The sequence below is a fragment of the Emydura macquarii genome, unplaced genomic scaffold (genome assembly GCF_026122565.2).
Source record: "Emydura macquarii macquarii isolate MOO-44397 ecotype Brisbane River unplaced genomic scaffold, CSIRO-AGI_Emac_v2 contig_2473, whole genome shotgun sequence".
NCBI classification, from domain to species: Eukaryota; Metazoa; Chordata; order Testudines; family Chelidae; genus Emydura; species Emydura macquarii.
Genome location: NW_027132610.1, coordinates 17,481,819 through 17,498,877, shown reverse-complemented (window position 1 = coordinate 17,498,877; position 17,059 = coordinate 17,481,819). Strand labels below are relative to the sequence as shown.

Sequence of the window (17,059 nt, the reverse complement as noted above, 5' to 3'; positions counted from 1 at the left end):
TTGTCCAAGTTAGTATGCAAGTGTTTATCTAGCTTTCTGAATGTTTCTGACAGTACTCCAGATGGCAGTCTGCCTTTGAAGCTTAAAACACCCTGAACTAGCATGTGGAAAAGATTTTAATTTATGTTGATCAAAACAGAGATGCTTTCACAATGAGTGAACCTGGGAGGGGGGAGACCCAGAGGAATTGCTGGATAGTTGGAAACTTGAATTTCTACTGTTTGATTTCAATGGATGAGGCAAGAAATACTCAGTGTTTTTGGATGCTTTATCTTCCTGGTTATTTGAATGAGATAAGTTAATAATATACAAAAAAAAGTTTTGGTTTTTATTTTCAGATAAAAATACAAAATTAAATCCACTCATGTTAATGTTCTAATACCATGCCCATCATCATAGTCTGAGTGTCTGAAAGAGAAAGAACAACGAGAGTCCTGTAGCACCTTAAAGACTAACAAATTCCTGCAGGCATAAGTGTTCCTAGGCTGCAACCCACTTGGTCAGATGTAGTGGGTTGCAGCCCAGGAAAGCTTATGCCCGCAGGAATTTGTTAGTCTTTAAGGTGCTACAGGACTCTCGTTGTTTTTGCTGTATACAGACTAACAGGGCTACCCCTCTGGACCTTTTCACCATGAAAGAGAAAGATTTGTTACATAAACAAATATTGATAGATTTAAGCACTTTTAGAGTGTGTGTGTAATGTAACGCAGACAATAAGGAAACTAGTTTTAGCAGTGACCTTAGATACATTGGGTCAGTCCATTGCATAAAACAGATGGAAAAATTGTTTTACACTGCAATGTCTTTGTACAAGAAGGCAAATATTAGGGGCTGCTGCTCTGGCTTAACTGAGGCATTTTATTGCTTTCCCTTCAGTTTTACAGCTCAGGTCTAGGAATGGTTTTTGAAGATTCCCCTGCTACCTTTCTACTCTTAGATGATAAAAACAACATCCACATTATTCAAGTGTGGGGTTTACAGTTAAATAACTAATTATAAGCACTTAATAGAAGTGGCCTGATTTTTCAGAGGTGCTAGACCCTCATGGCTCTCGATCATTTTAATGGGAGCTGTGGTGCCTCTAAAAATCATGCTATTTATGTAAGCACCAAAGTGTGGTTTTCAGTGCTTAACTTTGGGCAACCAGGTTTGAAAATTTTGGCCATCGTGCTTTGAATAGTCAGTTTAAATGACCATTGTGTCCTGGTTCTACCAGGTGTATCACATTCTCCTTATTCTATGCCTCCACATGCCCCCCAGCCATATGGCACAAAACACAGATGAGCTCAGGAGAAGACAGGGTTAGGCCCTTTGGCTGAATGGCTGTTGGAATGTGTGTGGCATTGGCACTTGGCATTGAAAGCCTGGGTCCTCCACCTAATCTCACACTCGCATGCTTTTTTCTTTGTTTGTTTTTCCCCTATCAGAGCAGCACTTTACTGTAGCGTTCACTTTGAAGCAGATGCTGGAGACAAAACATTAATTCTTGGACCAGCTGGATCATGTAGATCAGTGGCTCTCACCCTATTAGCCATTGTCTGCCGCATATGCAACTCCATGTATTATGGGGGCTGCATCCACACAATATATATACACACCACCTTTATGGCCCGCCGGCTGTCACATGGACCCAGCTGTGTCCTGAGGGGGCCGCAAGCGGGCTGCGGGTTGGGAACCACGGGTGTAGACTAACAAGGACTCTAAAACGGAGTCTCCGGGCTGGCCTTATTTTGAGCAGGGGTGGCTCTCAAGCTGGGCCGAGCCGAGCGAGGAAGAATCTTGTTCAGCGCTTAATTTGTGCCAGGGCTTGTCCGGGCTGAGCCCTGGCACCTGTGGCGCTTGTCCTGCTGGTTAGGACAGTTAAAAAAAACCCGCCTGAGCCCCGGCACCTCTTTGGTTACAAAAGGAGCAGGGGCCTTGCTGCTTGACGTTTGCGCTGTGCGGGGCGAGGGCTGGCAATGTAAACGCCTCCGCAAGGAGCGGGAGAGTTCAACGATTTTGCCTGGGCGATGAATTCAGCTTCCGACACCGAGCCCCCGGCCGCTCGGTGCTGCCAACGAATAGGCGGGATCCCGCTCAACTTGTCCTGGGGCGGTGTCGGTGCACGGGACAGCAGCACCGCCGTCGCTCGGGCTCCTGGCTCGGTTCGCCTCGGCAACCCCAGGGGGACCAGCCCGGCACCGCTGGCGGCTCCTGCCTGATGTCCTGGGGAGGAGGACGCGCTGCAGAGGCGTGCACCGCCCGGCTCCCTCGCCTCACGCGCCGCCGCTCGCAGGGCAGCGGCTGCTTCGCCCCGGCAGGGGAGCGCCGCGCGGCGCCGCGCGGCTGGGGTGGGGGCGGTGACAGAGCGATGCCAGTCAGAGCCGGGGAGGCGCGCCCTGTGCCCCGCCAGCGGGCTTCGCTGCTGCTGCCGCCGCCGCCGCCGCTGCTGCCCTCGGCGGGTGAGCGAGCGCCCCAGTGGGCGGCCGTGCTGGGGAGACGTGCGGATGAGTGGCCAAGGGAGGCGGCGTAAGGTTCCCCGCAGGTAAGAGCTTCTTCCCCCCCTGGGCCGGGGCCACAGCACGTGCCCCTGAACTCGGGCTCTTCGTCAGGCGCCCGCCTGCTTTTCTTTCCTTCAGCCCATTGCTCTTGACACCGGGCGTGGGGTGGTGAGGACCTCCCCAGCCTGGCCTGGGGTCCTGAGCGCTGGGGAACGGCCTGGGCTGGGCTGGGCTGGGCTGGGCTCCTTGCCTGCCTTGCCCTTCTGCTGTGGCTGCTGTTCATCGCCGGGATATGGCAGCACCTCCCCAGATTAGGCAGGATCCGCTCCAAGCTCGGCGCCCCTCCGGTCAGCGGGACCTAGCCCTGGAATTGTGTGTGGCCGGGGTTGCGGACTGGCAGGCTCAGGGTTCCTAACAGTGATTTGCGATTACCGCAGCATTGCTCCAGACAGGAGGGACCCGGCCCCTGCAAACAGCTAGCTTAAAAACTGGTTGTTTGTGCTGGATTGTCCTCCCTTGGGCTCCATGCTGTCTTTTTCAAACAATGGGACAGATCTTGCCTTCAGTGGCCCCGATGCAGCCTCATTCATGTCTATGAGAGAGTAGCAGTATAACTGTCAAGAGAATTTGGCTCAGGAATTGTTAATGATACACAATTCTGCAGACCTTTACTCCTTCACAGAAATGAAATGAACAAATTCAACAAATACTGGCTTTTATTCCTCTTTAGGGTTTTTTTATGTGAAGATATTTCCAAAATTTTCATGCAAACAATCATATTATTAATTTTTTTTATTCCCTTGGCTGTTTTTTGTGCTGCAATTAAAAATATAACACACTGCATTTCTCTAACACCCTTTTCCGACCTTGATTAGCCTTTCCATCACACCCTACTTTTTTGCCAAAAAGCCTAAAAAACCCCCACTTCTTTTTCTCACATGTACAGCTGTGCTCTCAAGTACAGAAGTTCCTTAAAGCAATGGGACCTGCAGAAAAATGTGTGAATGCAGCTATTTGCGGTTAAAAATATTTTAACCACAGCACAGAAAAAATAATCTGGAATAATAATAATTTACAGCACAGAAAAAATAATCTGGAAATTTAGTGTTACTTAGTCAAACTAACTTCTGCTGACCAACAAATCTCAATACATAAAATATTTGTATCAGTCTTTGTTCTGAAATGAAGCATTGAATCTTCTATGAAAATGTGTAATGAGAAATGCTCTGATATTTACCTATTTAGTCATCGAGAAGTTTAGATAATTCAGATACTTGAACATTTACAACCAGCCTACATGGAACTGCACCAAAGGCAAAACAAAATCTCATCTGGACTCTTTTGTTTTTACTGAACAACGCATTTAAACCACTGGATTGAGACTCAGGAGATCTGTGTTCAATTTCCAGTTCGGTCAGAGGCTTTTATGAAACCTTGGGCAAATCACTTAGGCCTAAATCCTCAAAAGTATTTAGGCTCCTAACTTCTATTGAAATTAATAGAAATTATGAGCCAAAAGGATCTGAGCCTGAGTCTCTGTACTTCAATTCTCCATCTGTGAAACTGAGACACTTTTTCTTTAATGATTGTGAGATGATTAGATACTTCAGTGATGGGAGCCATAAAAGTACCTAGATGGGTAAATAGGTAGATGTTAACACCCAGCATTATGATAAGGTGTGCTCACATGATATTAGAGACATATTGCCCATCTATATTTACTGGCAATTTTGGGTCTTTATGTTTCCCTCTATCTCCAAAGTCTCAGACTGCCTACTTACAGGCTCACTGTGGAAGTTAGTAAGCCCTGAATTTGATCTGGTTGTTTTTTCTTATCTGTTTGCAAAGTCCATATAATGTTATGTTTATAGAATACATGATGTTGTATAGTGTCACAAAGGCTCTGTTGGCATTGATTTGGGCTAAGTTATGGGAGTCGTCCACAAGGAGTGCTCAGAAGCACCCTGTACCTTCACATATAATTATATGTTGTGTTGTTTGTTTTTAAAAGTAATTTTAGAATCTTGTTTAGTTCAACATTCATTGTATTGGTGCTACATTTTTCTTATTCCTTTGCCTAGAATTTTTGCATTGTTTCCTTATGCTCCTCCATCTGTTTGTTGTACCAGTCTGTTGTCTTTTGTCTTATATTTACATTACAAACTGTTTGGGGGTAGGGACCATCTTTTTTTTTTTTGTTATGTGCCCAGAACCGTGGGGACTTAATCCCCAGGCACTACTATAATACAAGTAATACAAATAATTAATATAAATTTAAATATCCTTAGTTACCATGAACAGCCTTTGAATGAAAGAGGAAAAAAATAATAATACGTGTTAGAAACTTCAAAAACTATTGAAAATACTCTCCTTTCCAAGTCCAATAGCACTAAAAAATTGCATATAAAATAAAATCACTAGAAAGCCTAGAAAACATGGATTCATAAGTTCCAAGTGACCATTCTGATCATCTAGTCTGACTTCCTGTATAACACGAGCCATAGAACTTCCCCGTTAATTCCTAGAGCATATCTTTTAGAAAAACATCCAATCTTGATTTAAATCAGTGTTCCAGTTCTCTCTAGGTTTTTCTAAACCTGGTGGTTTGTGATTATTCAGACTCTGGACCAGATTCTCAGCTGGTATAAATCAGAGTAGCTCAATTGATTTAAAAAAAAGCATCACTAATGAGTGGAGTCCAGGAAGAATTAAATAGCACAGAAAAGATTTTAAAAGGGAGAGAAAAGAAAGCCATAAGGATAAAAGATTGGAAGCTTGAATTCCATCTCTGATGCCACGAAGGGCAATACAGTATATTTAATTCTTGACATTCATTATTTATTCTTGCTTGGAAGTTCTCCCAAATCTCCTGATATTTAGTAAACTCATCATTCATTCCTCAACAGTCCTTCAAAGGAAATCTCATCCACATATATGCCTTCTAAATTAGACCTAGAGGTCCGGAGGCTGCAGGTTGCAGGCCACTTGCTATGAGGTACTGAGCATCCTAGCCATACTGATGTCAATAGGAGCTCAGCACTTTATGAGATTGGACCCCAAATGTTGGTGGATGCAGATTTTGCCATCTGTGTAGTAATATCTTTCTTACTCACAGCATTTTTAGTGCCATCAATGTCTTTCAAATTGAGATAAGACTTCTAATTTGAATAAAATTACATATGATAACAATACAGAATTGTCTTGCGCATACGTCCAACACTGATCATCAGCTTTTGATAAAATGTGATGCCACCTAAGATACTCTGTTTATAATAATGAATTGGGGGATTATATTAGAAGATCTGTGAGTTAAAGAGATACTGGTTAAAAATTATGAATTGCCTTTCCGGAAGTACAGATAATACATATAATTAGAACTGAAAGACTTATTAAAATATAATTTTCTTTTCATTGTTTATGCTGTTTGCTTACTTTTTGCATTCTTTTCAGTTTGGACAATATAAAGGAACTGGTCAGTTTCATATTTGTGCTGATACTGAGTTTCTAGTTGATTTCACTCTCAAGTTCTCAAGCACTAGCAAGATGCTTCAAAGTTTAGGTTGCAAAGGCTGCTGAAGAATGTTTGCTAATGAACAAACATGATGGGCACTGTTTTTCATTGGAATTCTAAAAAAATCCTTGTCACATTTCTGTGGGTTTTAGATTTTGTAAAACTTTATTTTCCCCAACTCTTTTTGTGTCTGACAGTGTCCCTGTAGAAACTGGCCAGTTTCCTGCTGAGCTACTAGGGGGCGCTATTTTGCGCATGAAACAGCTGTTGTGAAGGAGAGGCCCAAGCCCCAATCACGATTCTTAGGAGGAGCTAGTCCTGACTTGATTCCATTCACTCATCTATCCCGGGATCCCCTCTCATCCTCCAAGCCTGCATGCCCAACGTTCCACTCCTCCTGCTGCTGCTTGGTCCCACCCTCCTCCTGAGGCCAAGAAATTGCTTAGGGCAGAGAGGCACTGGCTTAGTGTCAGCATCTCATCTGAGCAGAGAAACAGGAGGGAAGTGGCTGATGGCTCAGGTGAGATGAATGAGTCTCTTTGAGTATTGCAGAGAAGGGGTGGTGTTCCAAGGCTTCTCAAGGTAGGCAGAGAGGAGCAAGAGAAGACTGGGGATCTGAAAGGGGCATTACACAGGGAGGAGGAAGGTGAATACCTGTTGTTGGGAAAAGTGTGGGAGCCACCGAAACTGCTGCTCCCCATAACTCTATAATAGGTCAGAATTGTGAGAGTGGAAAGATGTTGCTTTAAGTTAAGTTTATTTTATAACCTTATTGAACTAAATCTTCGAGTAGTGTTCATTAAGTATCTGGTTAATTACTGAAGGCCCTTTATTAAAGGAAGTGTAGTATACAATCTGCCTTATATGAGGCATTATGTTCCTTTATAAAGAGGGACTATTTGCTGCATAATATAATAGTTCACCTAGGGAAGCTTGTAATAAACAGATATTTGTGCCATCCCACTGACTCTTAGATCTTTGGCATTTTTGCTGTAAATATAGATCCAGAAATTAAAGAAATCCACTGGATAGTAAAGAGCTTTCTATCTGTTTTTTTTTTTTTTTATAAAATGGGTAGAGTGACCCGCAGAGTCATGAAGCAAGTGTCCTGTAATTTTAAGGACATGGGAAAATGCAGAGACAAAATTTGAACAGGTGAAAAAACAGGGGTAGTCAATTATTTTTGTCAAGGTTCACATTTCTTGGTCAAGGTATAGTTTAAAAAAAAAAAGAGCGACAACAAATAAATAAAAAGATTTCAGGGCCTGTTCAAAAGTGTCTGGCAGTCCAGGTTTGGCCCGGGGTCTGCCTGTTGACTACCTTTGGTCTATGTAAATTCAGCAGGCTGTCTCCCATAAGTTCACTTGACTTGAATACACTAGTCTGTTAATATTTGCACCAAGCTGAGATGGGAGAAAAAGATGCAGGGAGCAATAAGGCGAGAGGATTGAGGAATGTGTCTGGAGCAAGAGAAGAAACAGGAAAAAATGAGAGCAGAGATGTAAATGGGTTCAGGATGGAAACGGAAACTCAGAACTTGGAATGTGGGCCTGCAAGGTCTCTACTACACTTAACGTTTTTAGCAGTTCTTTCACCGTTGGTCGCTAACTGCTGATGCTCCAGCAGTGCTAGCAAAGGTGAGAATAATAGCGCAGACCACATGCAAACATTTTTGTTGCTGTATTGAAGCCTTCTCTGAGCAGATCTAAACAACTCAGTGGTAAAAATGTTGGCACTTGGTCTACACTAGTGCTTCCACCAGTTGAGCTGCATTGGTTACTAGATTAATGGTGGGAAAATTGCTAAAATGCCCCATGTAAGTGCAGCCTACAGATCTGGAAAGGATTTAAGGAGATGGTTTTATCAGGGGAATTTTGAATAGATGAGATGGGGAAAGGTGTGAAAGAGGGACGCCAGAGAAGAGAATAATAATTATTTATTATTTGTGTTACTATAGTACCTAACGGCCCCAACTAACGTTGGGACACCCCTCTCCCCCATTGTGCTAGGTGCTGTGCATATACTTAGTAAGAGAGAATCCTTGCCCTGATAGGTTTATAATCTAAATAGACAAAACAGACAAAGGGTGGGATGGGAAACAGAGGCACAGAGAGATAATAATATTACCTAGCTCTTATCTAATGATTTTCATCATTAGATCTCAAAGTGCTTTGCAAAGGAGGTCAGTATCATTATCCATATTTTACAGATGGGGAAACTGAGGCATACAGCGGAGACGTGACTGGTCCAAGGTCACCCAGTAGACCCATGTCAGAGCTGGAAATAGAAACCAGGTCTCCTGAGTCCCAGTCCAGGTTCTATCCACTAGGCCGCACTGCCTTTTTGTTTGTCAAGGTGGACATACACAAATTAAAACATATAGCATATATGATAAGTAATTCCTCCAGTTCAGTCTCTTTTTTTCTGTGCTGCTTTCTTCATTTCATGTTTTTATTTTTCCTTCCAATGAGATGATCTTTATATATAATGTATTATATAGAGATAGGGATTTCTTTAATTTTAACTGCCTGTTTGTGTGTGTGTGTGTGTGCACGTGCGTGTGTGTGCATATGCATGCACATGACTTAAAATAAGATGTTAGTGGAAAGCTTTTAAAATGTTAGATTAATCAAAATTGGAGATAGAGAAGTTCCCTTAAGCTGCCCACTCCACCCCAGTGCCAATACTTGATTACTCCCCTACCAAATATTTTCTTGTGTTTCTGTTCATACAGGTTTTAAATATACCAAATACTTTCCACCATTACACTTGGGAGACTGTTCCCTAGCCAAGCACATCTCCCTGTCAGGAAGCTTACCTGAGACTGAACCTATTTTTTCTTAATTTGACTGCATTTATTCTTAGTTTTATTACTTTTTTGTACCACCCCAAATAATTCCTCTTCTGACTTGATAAACAGTCACCAGAGCCAGCTAGTATTTACCCAAGAGTTCTGAAGGAACTCAAATATGAAATTGCAGAACTACTAACTCTGGTATGTAACCAATTCTTAAATTAGCCTCTGTACCAGATGGCTAAGGATAGCTAATGTAATGCCAATTTGTAAAAAAGGTTCCAGAGGCAATCCTGGCAATTACAGGCTGGTAAGGTTAACGTCAGTACCAGGCAAATTGATTGAAACTATAGGAAGGAACAGAATTATCAGACACATAGATGAACACGATATGTGGGAAAGAGTCAACATAGCTTTTGTAAAGGGAAATCCTACCTCAGCAATCTATTAGAATTCTTTGAGGATATCAACAAGCATATGGACAAAGAGTGTTCATGTGGATATAGTGTACTTGGACTTGCAGAAAGCATTTGACAAGGTCCCACACCAAAGGCTCTTAAGCAAAGTAAGCATTCATGGGTTAAGAGGGCAGGTCCTCTCATGGATCAGTAACCGGTTAAAAGATAGGAAACAAAGGGTAGGAATCAATGGTCCGTTTTAACAGTGGAGAAAAGTAAATAGCAGGGACCCCCAAGGATCTTTATTGGGACCTATGCTGTTCCCCATATAAATGATCTGGAAAAGGAGGTAAACAGCAAGGTGGCAAAGTTTGCAGACAATACAAAAGTTACAAAGGGAACTCACAGAACTGGATAACTGGGCAAGAAAATGGGAGATGAAATTCAGTGTTGATAAGTGCAAAGTAATGCACATTGGAAAACACAATCTGAACTATACATTCAAAATGATGGGGTTTAAGTTAGCTGTTATCACTTAAGAAAGAGATCTTGGAGTCATCATGGATAGTTCTTGGAAAACATCTGCTCTATGTGCAGCGGCAGTCAAAAAAGCTAACAGAATGTTAGGAACCATTGGGAAAGGGCTAGATAATAAGACAGAAAATATCATAATGCCACTGTATAAATCCATGGTAGGCCCATACCTTGAATCCTGCTTGCAGTTATGGTTGTCCCATCTCAAAAAAGATACATTAGAATTGAAAAACGTATGGAGAAAGACAACAAAAATATTAGGGGTTTGGAACAAGTTCCAGATGAGGAGAGATGAACATGACTGACACAGTTAAGGTGAGAAAAGAGACAACTAAGAGGGCATAGAGTTCTATAAAATCATGAATGGTGTGGAGAAAATGAATAAGGAAATGTCACAAGAACTAAGAAATTGATAGGCAGCAGATTTAAAACACACAATGCACAATCAACCTGTGGATCTCGTTGCCAGGGGATGTTGTGAAGGCCAAAAGTATAACTGGGTTCAGAAAAGAATTAGATAAGTTCAGGGAGGATATGTTCGTTAATGGCTATTAGCTAAGATGGTCGGGGATGCAGCCCCATGCTCTGAGTGTCCCTAAATCTCTGACTGCCAGAAGCTGGGACTGGACGAAAAGGAGTGGATCACTCAGTAATTGCCCTGTTCTGTTCATTCCTTCTGAAGCACCTGGCACCAGCCAGTGTCGGAAGACAGGATACTGGGCTAGATGGACGATTGGTTTGACCCAGTATGGCCGTTATTATGTTATGATTATAGGAACAGAGGAATTGCCATACAGGACCTATAGTCCACCTGATCTGCTGCCTTGTCCCTGATGATGGCCAGTACCACATGTTGCAAAGGGAAGTGCAAGAACACACATAATAGGCAGTTATGGAATAATTTGCCCATGGGAGAAGTTATTTTCTAAGGCATAAGGCTTTATTATCACTTTATAATCTGCATCCTCTCTAATGTAAATGTGGATGTTCTCATTGCCTGTATCAATTTCTAATCCGTTTTAGAATCCTGCTAAGGTCTTGGACTCAGTGATGATTATATTCTTCAGATATGTGTGGCTTTATTATCATATCACCCTTCACTTACTGCTTTGCCAAGCTGTACATGGTATTATTAATCAATCTCTCTGCTGGGTAAGAGAATATGGAAGAAAGGTGGACGTGGGGAACGCAGGGAAAAAAACCAAGAAAATAACAAACTTTTATGTGATATTCTTCCTATGTTCTAGTTCAATGACTTTAACAATCTTATCAGTGTTAAATGAACTCACTGTTTGTATGATTACTGACAAATTAAGAGGTCTGCGTTGTGACTGGGAGACCTAAAACTGTCTCTTTTGTGCTCTTCCGCCCTCTATTGGTTGTGTGATGTCTCATCTTAAAATTAGATTGTAAACTCTATTGGGCAAGAAGTCTCTCTTCTTCTCTTCGAGTTGTGTCCCTCTGAGTGCTCCACTGTAGGTGTGTCTGCAGCCCTGTGCTGCTGATTGGAGAACTTTGGTAGCAGTGTCCATTGGTCCCGGACATGCGCTGTCTTTCCTCATGTTGTGCCACGAGGCTAGCCACCAGGAGCAGGCTAACGGTCCTCAGTTCCTTCTCAACCACCCATGGCTAGAGACAGAGCTTTAGCTGTCCATTTGCGGATCGTTATTCTACAATTGCTAATTTTCAGCTTCCTTTGAAGCCTCTTTTCTTTCTTTTCTTTGGCTGTTGACTTAAAAAAAAAAAAAAAGAGAGAGAGAGAGAAGAAAAAGACTTTGTTCTTTTGTGTCCCCCTCGCCCCAAGGGTATGCCCAGCTCTCTGGGCTTCAAGAAGTGCCGCACTTGCAGCCAGGCAATCCTGGTCATGGACAAGCACTCTCAGTGCATCCGCTGCCTCGGCAAGAGTCACATCCAGCGAAAGCATACCCTCTGTCAGCAGTTCCAGCTGAGATCCCGCAAGGACAGAGAGCTTTGCCAAAAAATTATCTTCATGGAGGCAGCTCTTCGTCCTCAACCTTCTGGCGGATCTGGATCTTCCCCCCAGCCTTTCAACTTTGAAGGACAGTGGGTTGAGGAAACAGACTGGGGACTCCTCTCAGAAGTCAAAAAAGACAGCAGGAAGTTCCCTCAGTCAGCCTAGGGATAGCCATAAGTGATCGCCATCTCGCTCAGTATCCTCAGCACTGTCAGCACCAAGTGCACAATCCGGCACTCACGCCTCACGGTGACCATCGGTATCTGGTACTGCTGACAGGCCCATGGACCCTTTGGGCACTGATATCGAATTGTCCATATTGAAAGATAAGAGCAAACAGGAAGGTGCTTCCGGTACATGAGTCGACCTTGGTATCGCCAGTGACAGTAACCCGCCCAGCACCCAAGAGATCAGTATAGATGAGGTCTCCATCTTCCCCAGCACCGACATTGGGGTGATTTGTACTGGTGGAATTCCATCAGACCAGAAACCTCTACATCACAGAGGCACCCGAGTCTCCACCCTTCGGTACGAACATCATGGCACTGAGCCTTTGCCGAGCACGGAGGATATCCCTGCAATCATGGTATGCCCCTCCACTATCTAGTGAAGGGTCGGACAGTGTGAGCCAGAGGAGATCTCACAGTACTCCTCCCAATCTCCATGAGACCCTCTATCAACAGAGTCTAGGAATGTACCCACAGGTGGCACCGCCCCATCTTGGTACAGCAACCCCTGGGCACCTCCACCAGGCCCTATAACACCACAATGGCCATACTGGGAGTCTTGGGTGGCACACTGACAGCCTGCCTCATAAGCTTCAAGCCTCGCCCAACAACTCTCCTGGCACACTCTTTCAGCAGCAGCATCTAGGGCCTCAGAACCTCAGGAAATGGAAGAACAAGATGCTGACATGGAAGAGGATGTAACACTTAAAGCCATATCCTCCTCTTCCCCGGATGAAGTGGTCATGCCTTCACCACCATCCATGGCAGACAACTTCCATCTGTTCCAGAAGCTGGCGAAAAGAGTAGCAGATACCCTCCACATACCACTGGAGGAGGTCAAGGACACACACCACCATCTCCTTGATACCCTCCACTCTTCATTGTCCTCAAAGATTGCCCTCCCAATTATTAAAGCCATTGTAGACTCAGTTAAAATGATGTGGCAAACCCCGGCATTGGTAGCCTCGACGTGCAAATGTATGGACAAGAAACATTATGTCCCACAAAGGAATCAGAGTTCTTTTTCTCCCACCTGCCACCCAATTCCATTGTGGAGGATGCCATGAATTCACATGGCCGACAACACCATTCCAGCGCAATGCCCTATGACAGGAATTGGAAGAGCCTTGGTCTCTTTGGCAGGAAGGCATATTCTTCAGCCACCTTACAATTCCGCATTGCCAACTATCAGGTGCTTATGGCAAAATATTATTACACAAGCTACAATAAGCTGAACGACTTTATTGATTAAACTGCCAGAGAGTCATCTGGAATCCTTCAAGGCCATCATTCAAGAGGGACAACTAGTGGCAAAAACATCACTACAGTCGGCCCTCGATGCCACCAACATGGCAGCTAGCTTCATCTCCACAGCTGTGGTGATGAGGTGAGCATCATGGGCTCTGCTTTTCAGGATTCCTGAAGGAGGTGCAGACCACAATAGAAGGTCTCCCCTTCGAGGGTGTGAAGCTCTTCACTGAGAAGACTGACACCTCCCTCCATACCTTGAAGGGCTCCAAGGCCATCCTCAGGTCTCTGGGAACCTATACATTGGGGAAAAGAGATGTTTTAGCCCCCAGTCTCAACACAGGCCGTATACAACTCAATTCTGGATCTCAGAGCTCTCAACATGTTTGTCAAAGCTCAGAATTTCAAGATGGTCACCTTATCAGCAATCATTCCATCACTGGAACATGGAGACTGGTTTTCGGCCCTCGACCTACAGGTTGCCTATTTTCACATTTTGATCCTCCCAGCTCACAGTAGATTTATCCTATTCACTCTGAGACATGACCATTACCAATACAGAGTTCTCCCCTTCAGACTCTCATCGGCCCTAAGAGTACTTTCCAAAGTTTTCTTCGTGGTAGCTGCTCATTTACACTTGCAAGAAATAATGATCTACCCATAACTGGACGATTGTCTCCTCAGAGCTCGATCATTCCAGGAGGCTTGTCGAGCCATCGACACCATGATACACTTGTTTACAGAACGAGGTTTATAGATCAATACCCAGAAGGCAACTCGCACACCAGTGCAGCACCTGGAATTCATAGGGGCCTGTCTGGATGCTCTAGAGGCCAAAGACTTCCTACTTCAACACAGGTTCCTATCCCAAGTCTCACTCATAGACATGGTTCAGTGCAGTCCACAAATACCAGCTATACTCTGCCTCTAACTCAGGGGTGGGCAAAATATGGCCCACAGGCCAGAGCCGGCCCATCTAACTTTTCTGTCTAGCCCGCCATGTAGGAGCGCTATGCTGGAGCATCAGGCAGCTTTCGGCCAGTTGCTACCCGAACTTCCTGCTTGTGGTCTTGTGGGTGGAAGAAGGAAGTTCAGGAAGCAACCAGCTGAGAATCACTAAGCTGCCAGACCTCCAGTTGCCAAGGTGACTGGAGTGTCAAGCAGCTTAGTTTCTTGGCTGGTTGCTACCTGAACTTCCTGCTTCCAGTCATGTGACCAGAAGCTGGAAGTTCGGGTAGCGACTGGCCAAAATCTGCCAAATGCCCAGTGTCATGTGGCCCGTGAGACTTATCAGAATTCGTGGTGTGGCCCTTCTGCAAAAATTATTGCCCACTCCTGCTCTAACTATTGGGGCAATGGCAACAGGCATGGCAGTGATTCTACACACCAGATTCCACATGCAATGCCTCAACTATGGGTCAGTTTGGTTTACAGACCGAACAGGGACAGGCTGGACAAACCCCTGTCGCTACCTACCAGGACCAAAAACTCCTTAGACTGGTGGAAGGACCCAGACAATGCATGCAAAGGGATCCCCTACTTGCAGACGTCACCATCGTCTCTCCTTACCACCGACGCATCACTCATAGGGTGGGACATGCATTTAAACGGCCTCACAATGCAAAGCAAATGGTCACCTATGGAGATATCTCTACACATCAATCTCCTGGAACAGAGAGTGGTCAGGAATTCCTGCACCCATTTCTTCCCTGATAGCAGGATGGCATACAAAGATCCTAAAGAGACAACATAGCTTGCATGTACTACATCAACTGACAAGGGGGAGCCAGGTTGCCTCCGTGAATAGGGAAGGCGATGAAATTATGGAACTGGTTTATCCCTCACAATGTCACTTTGAACGTGGCTTAGCTCCCAAATACACAGAACTCGATAGCAGAAAACCTCAGTTGCAAATTCCCGCACAAAGACAAGTGGGAGATGCACCTGTCAATACTCCATGACCTATTCACACAATGGGGATCACCATCTATAGACCTGTTCGCCACTTACCAGAACAAGAAGTGTCCATGCTACTGCTCCAGTGTGGGGATGGGTTCTATTACACAGTAGAAAGTCCTCCATACAACATACTTACTTGCAGAAATGGTCCAGATTTCAGATTTGGTGAATGTCCCAATAAATCTCTCCAATGTCAGCAACTCTTCCACATAAAAAATCAGGGTTATCCCTAAGCTCTCTGATGGTCCATCTAGCAGCTATCACTGCTTTTCATCAGCCCATGGAAGGATATTCGATACTGTTGCACCCAACTATTAACAGGTTCCTTAAGAGTATAATAAACCTCTTCCCTCAACCTTGACTTCCTACCCGCATGTGGGACCTAAACCTGGTACTAAACAAGGTCTTCTACCTTGATAGGACAAAGGCCTTTGGGAAGTTTCCTAGACTCTTCCTTTCTGGGGTGGAAATATCCAAGGCTCAGCAATATCAGCCCAAAGACTCTCGAATTGGGTCTCAAATTGCATCAAACAGTGCTACAAATTTTGTAATATGACCCCTCCAGATTCGATATGTACACATTCTGCAAAATCGATTTCCTTATCTGTTGCCTTCTTCAAGGATGTCTCTATCTCAGAGATCTGTAGAGCGGCAACGTGGGCCAACTCTGACATTCCTGTCCTCCAAAAGGGATACTGCTCAGGAGTCACCGACAGTAGAGCACCTCTAGGGATACTACTTGAAGAAGAAGAGGAAGTTACTCACCTTGTGCAGTAACGATGGTTCTTCAAGATGTGTGTCCCGATGGCTGCTCCACAACCTACCTTCCTCCCCTCTATTTCGGAGTTCTCGTTATAACTCTGCGGTAGAGGATGGGTAGCCCACACGCGTGGGCTAGCCTCGTGGTGCAGCATGAGGAAGGATAGAGCATGTGCGGGCCCAATGGACACAGTTACCAAAGTTCTCTGATCAGCAACGCAGGGATGCAGACACACCTACAGTGGAGCACCTTAGGGACACTACTTGAAGAACCATCATTACTGCATAAGGTAAACAACTTCCTCTTCATTGTGTTTGTACAGTGTCTGGCACAGTGGGGTAGACACCACTATAATCCAAATAATAATTGCCTTGCTTTGATAATAGTGCCTTTCGGGAAGGTCTTACCTTTTGGATTGATTGTAACTTCCTTTTCAAACAAATTGTTGCTGCTGCTTTCATAATGCTCATCCACTTATTTTTACTACAATGTCCATGGAGATTTATTTGATGCACTTTAAAACAAAATTGTGATTACTCTAATCTGTGTAAGTGGAACGAAAATAAAAATTTGCATTGTAGGACAAACTTTCAAAAATGACATCTATTATTGTGGGCCCAACCAATTGTACCTGCAATTGCAATTGCACCTGCAATTGACAAAATTTTGACTTAATGTATCTGATATCACCAATGAAATAGATGGGAAAATCTTAGCACTTTCCCATTGTGATCAGTATCAGGATATGCAAACAGATAGTAGATCTAACAAGAGTATTAAATATGTTGATAAACCTGAACTAAGGGGCATTTTGAGAATCAATGACAGATTTGTATTGATTCATTTGTGTGTTAATGAGGATTCTCGTAAACACAAACAAAACACTTAACAGAAAGTGAAGTTATTGACAGTTTTATATATACAATACAAGCAATAATCCCTCAACATCTGTGTGTGCAGAGGTCAGAATCCATGTTGTATTCTCCATTTTAACCAATTTGTACTTTATGCAAAACATGCAAAATGTTTTGCATTAGCACATCCAGATCCTTATATAAAAGCTGACTACAGCAGTCATTACAATGGGATTGCTATCCTGGCTTTAACAAGTTGGTTGGAAGGGTAAAGCGATAACAGAATCTCATTGTTCTGACACAGGAACTGACATTTTGG

The 17,059-nt window shown here is 43.9% G+C and overlaps 1 protein-coding gene across 1 annotated transcript in view; it reads left to right on the top strand.

Moving 5' to 3' along the window:
* The first annotated feature begins 2,409 nt into the window (after positions 1-2,409).
* THSD1 (thrombospondin type 1 domain containing 1) overlaps positions 2,410-17,059 on the top strand; it is a 38,776-nt gene continuing 24,126 nt past the window's right edge. The window contains exon 1 of the mRNA XM_067562752.1: positions 2,410-2,524. The gene's annotated coding sequence lies outside the window, so the exon portion shown is untranslated. The remainder of the gene's footprint in view (positions 2,525-17,059) is intronic.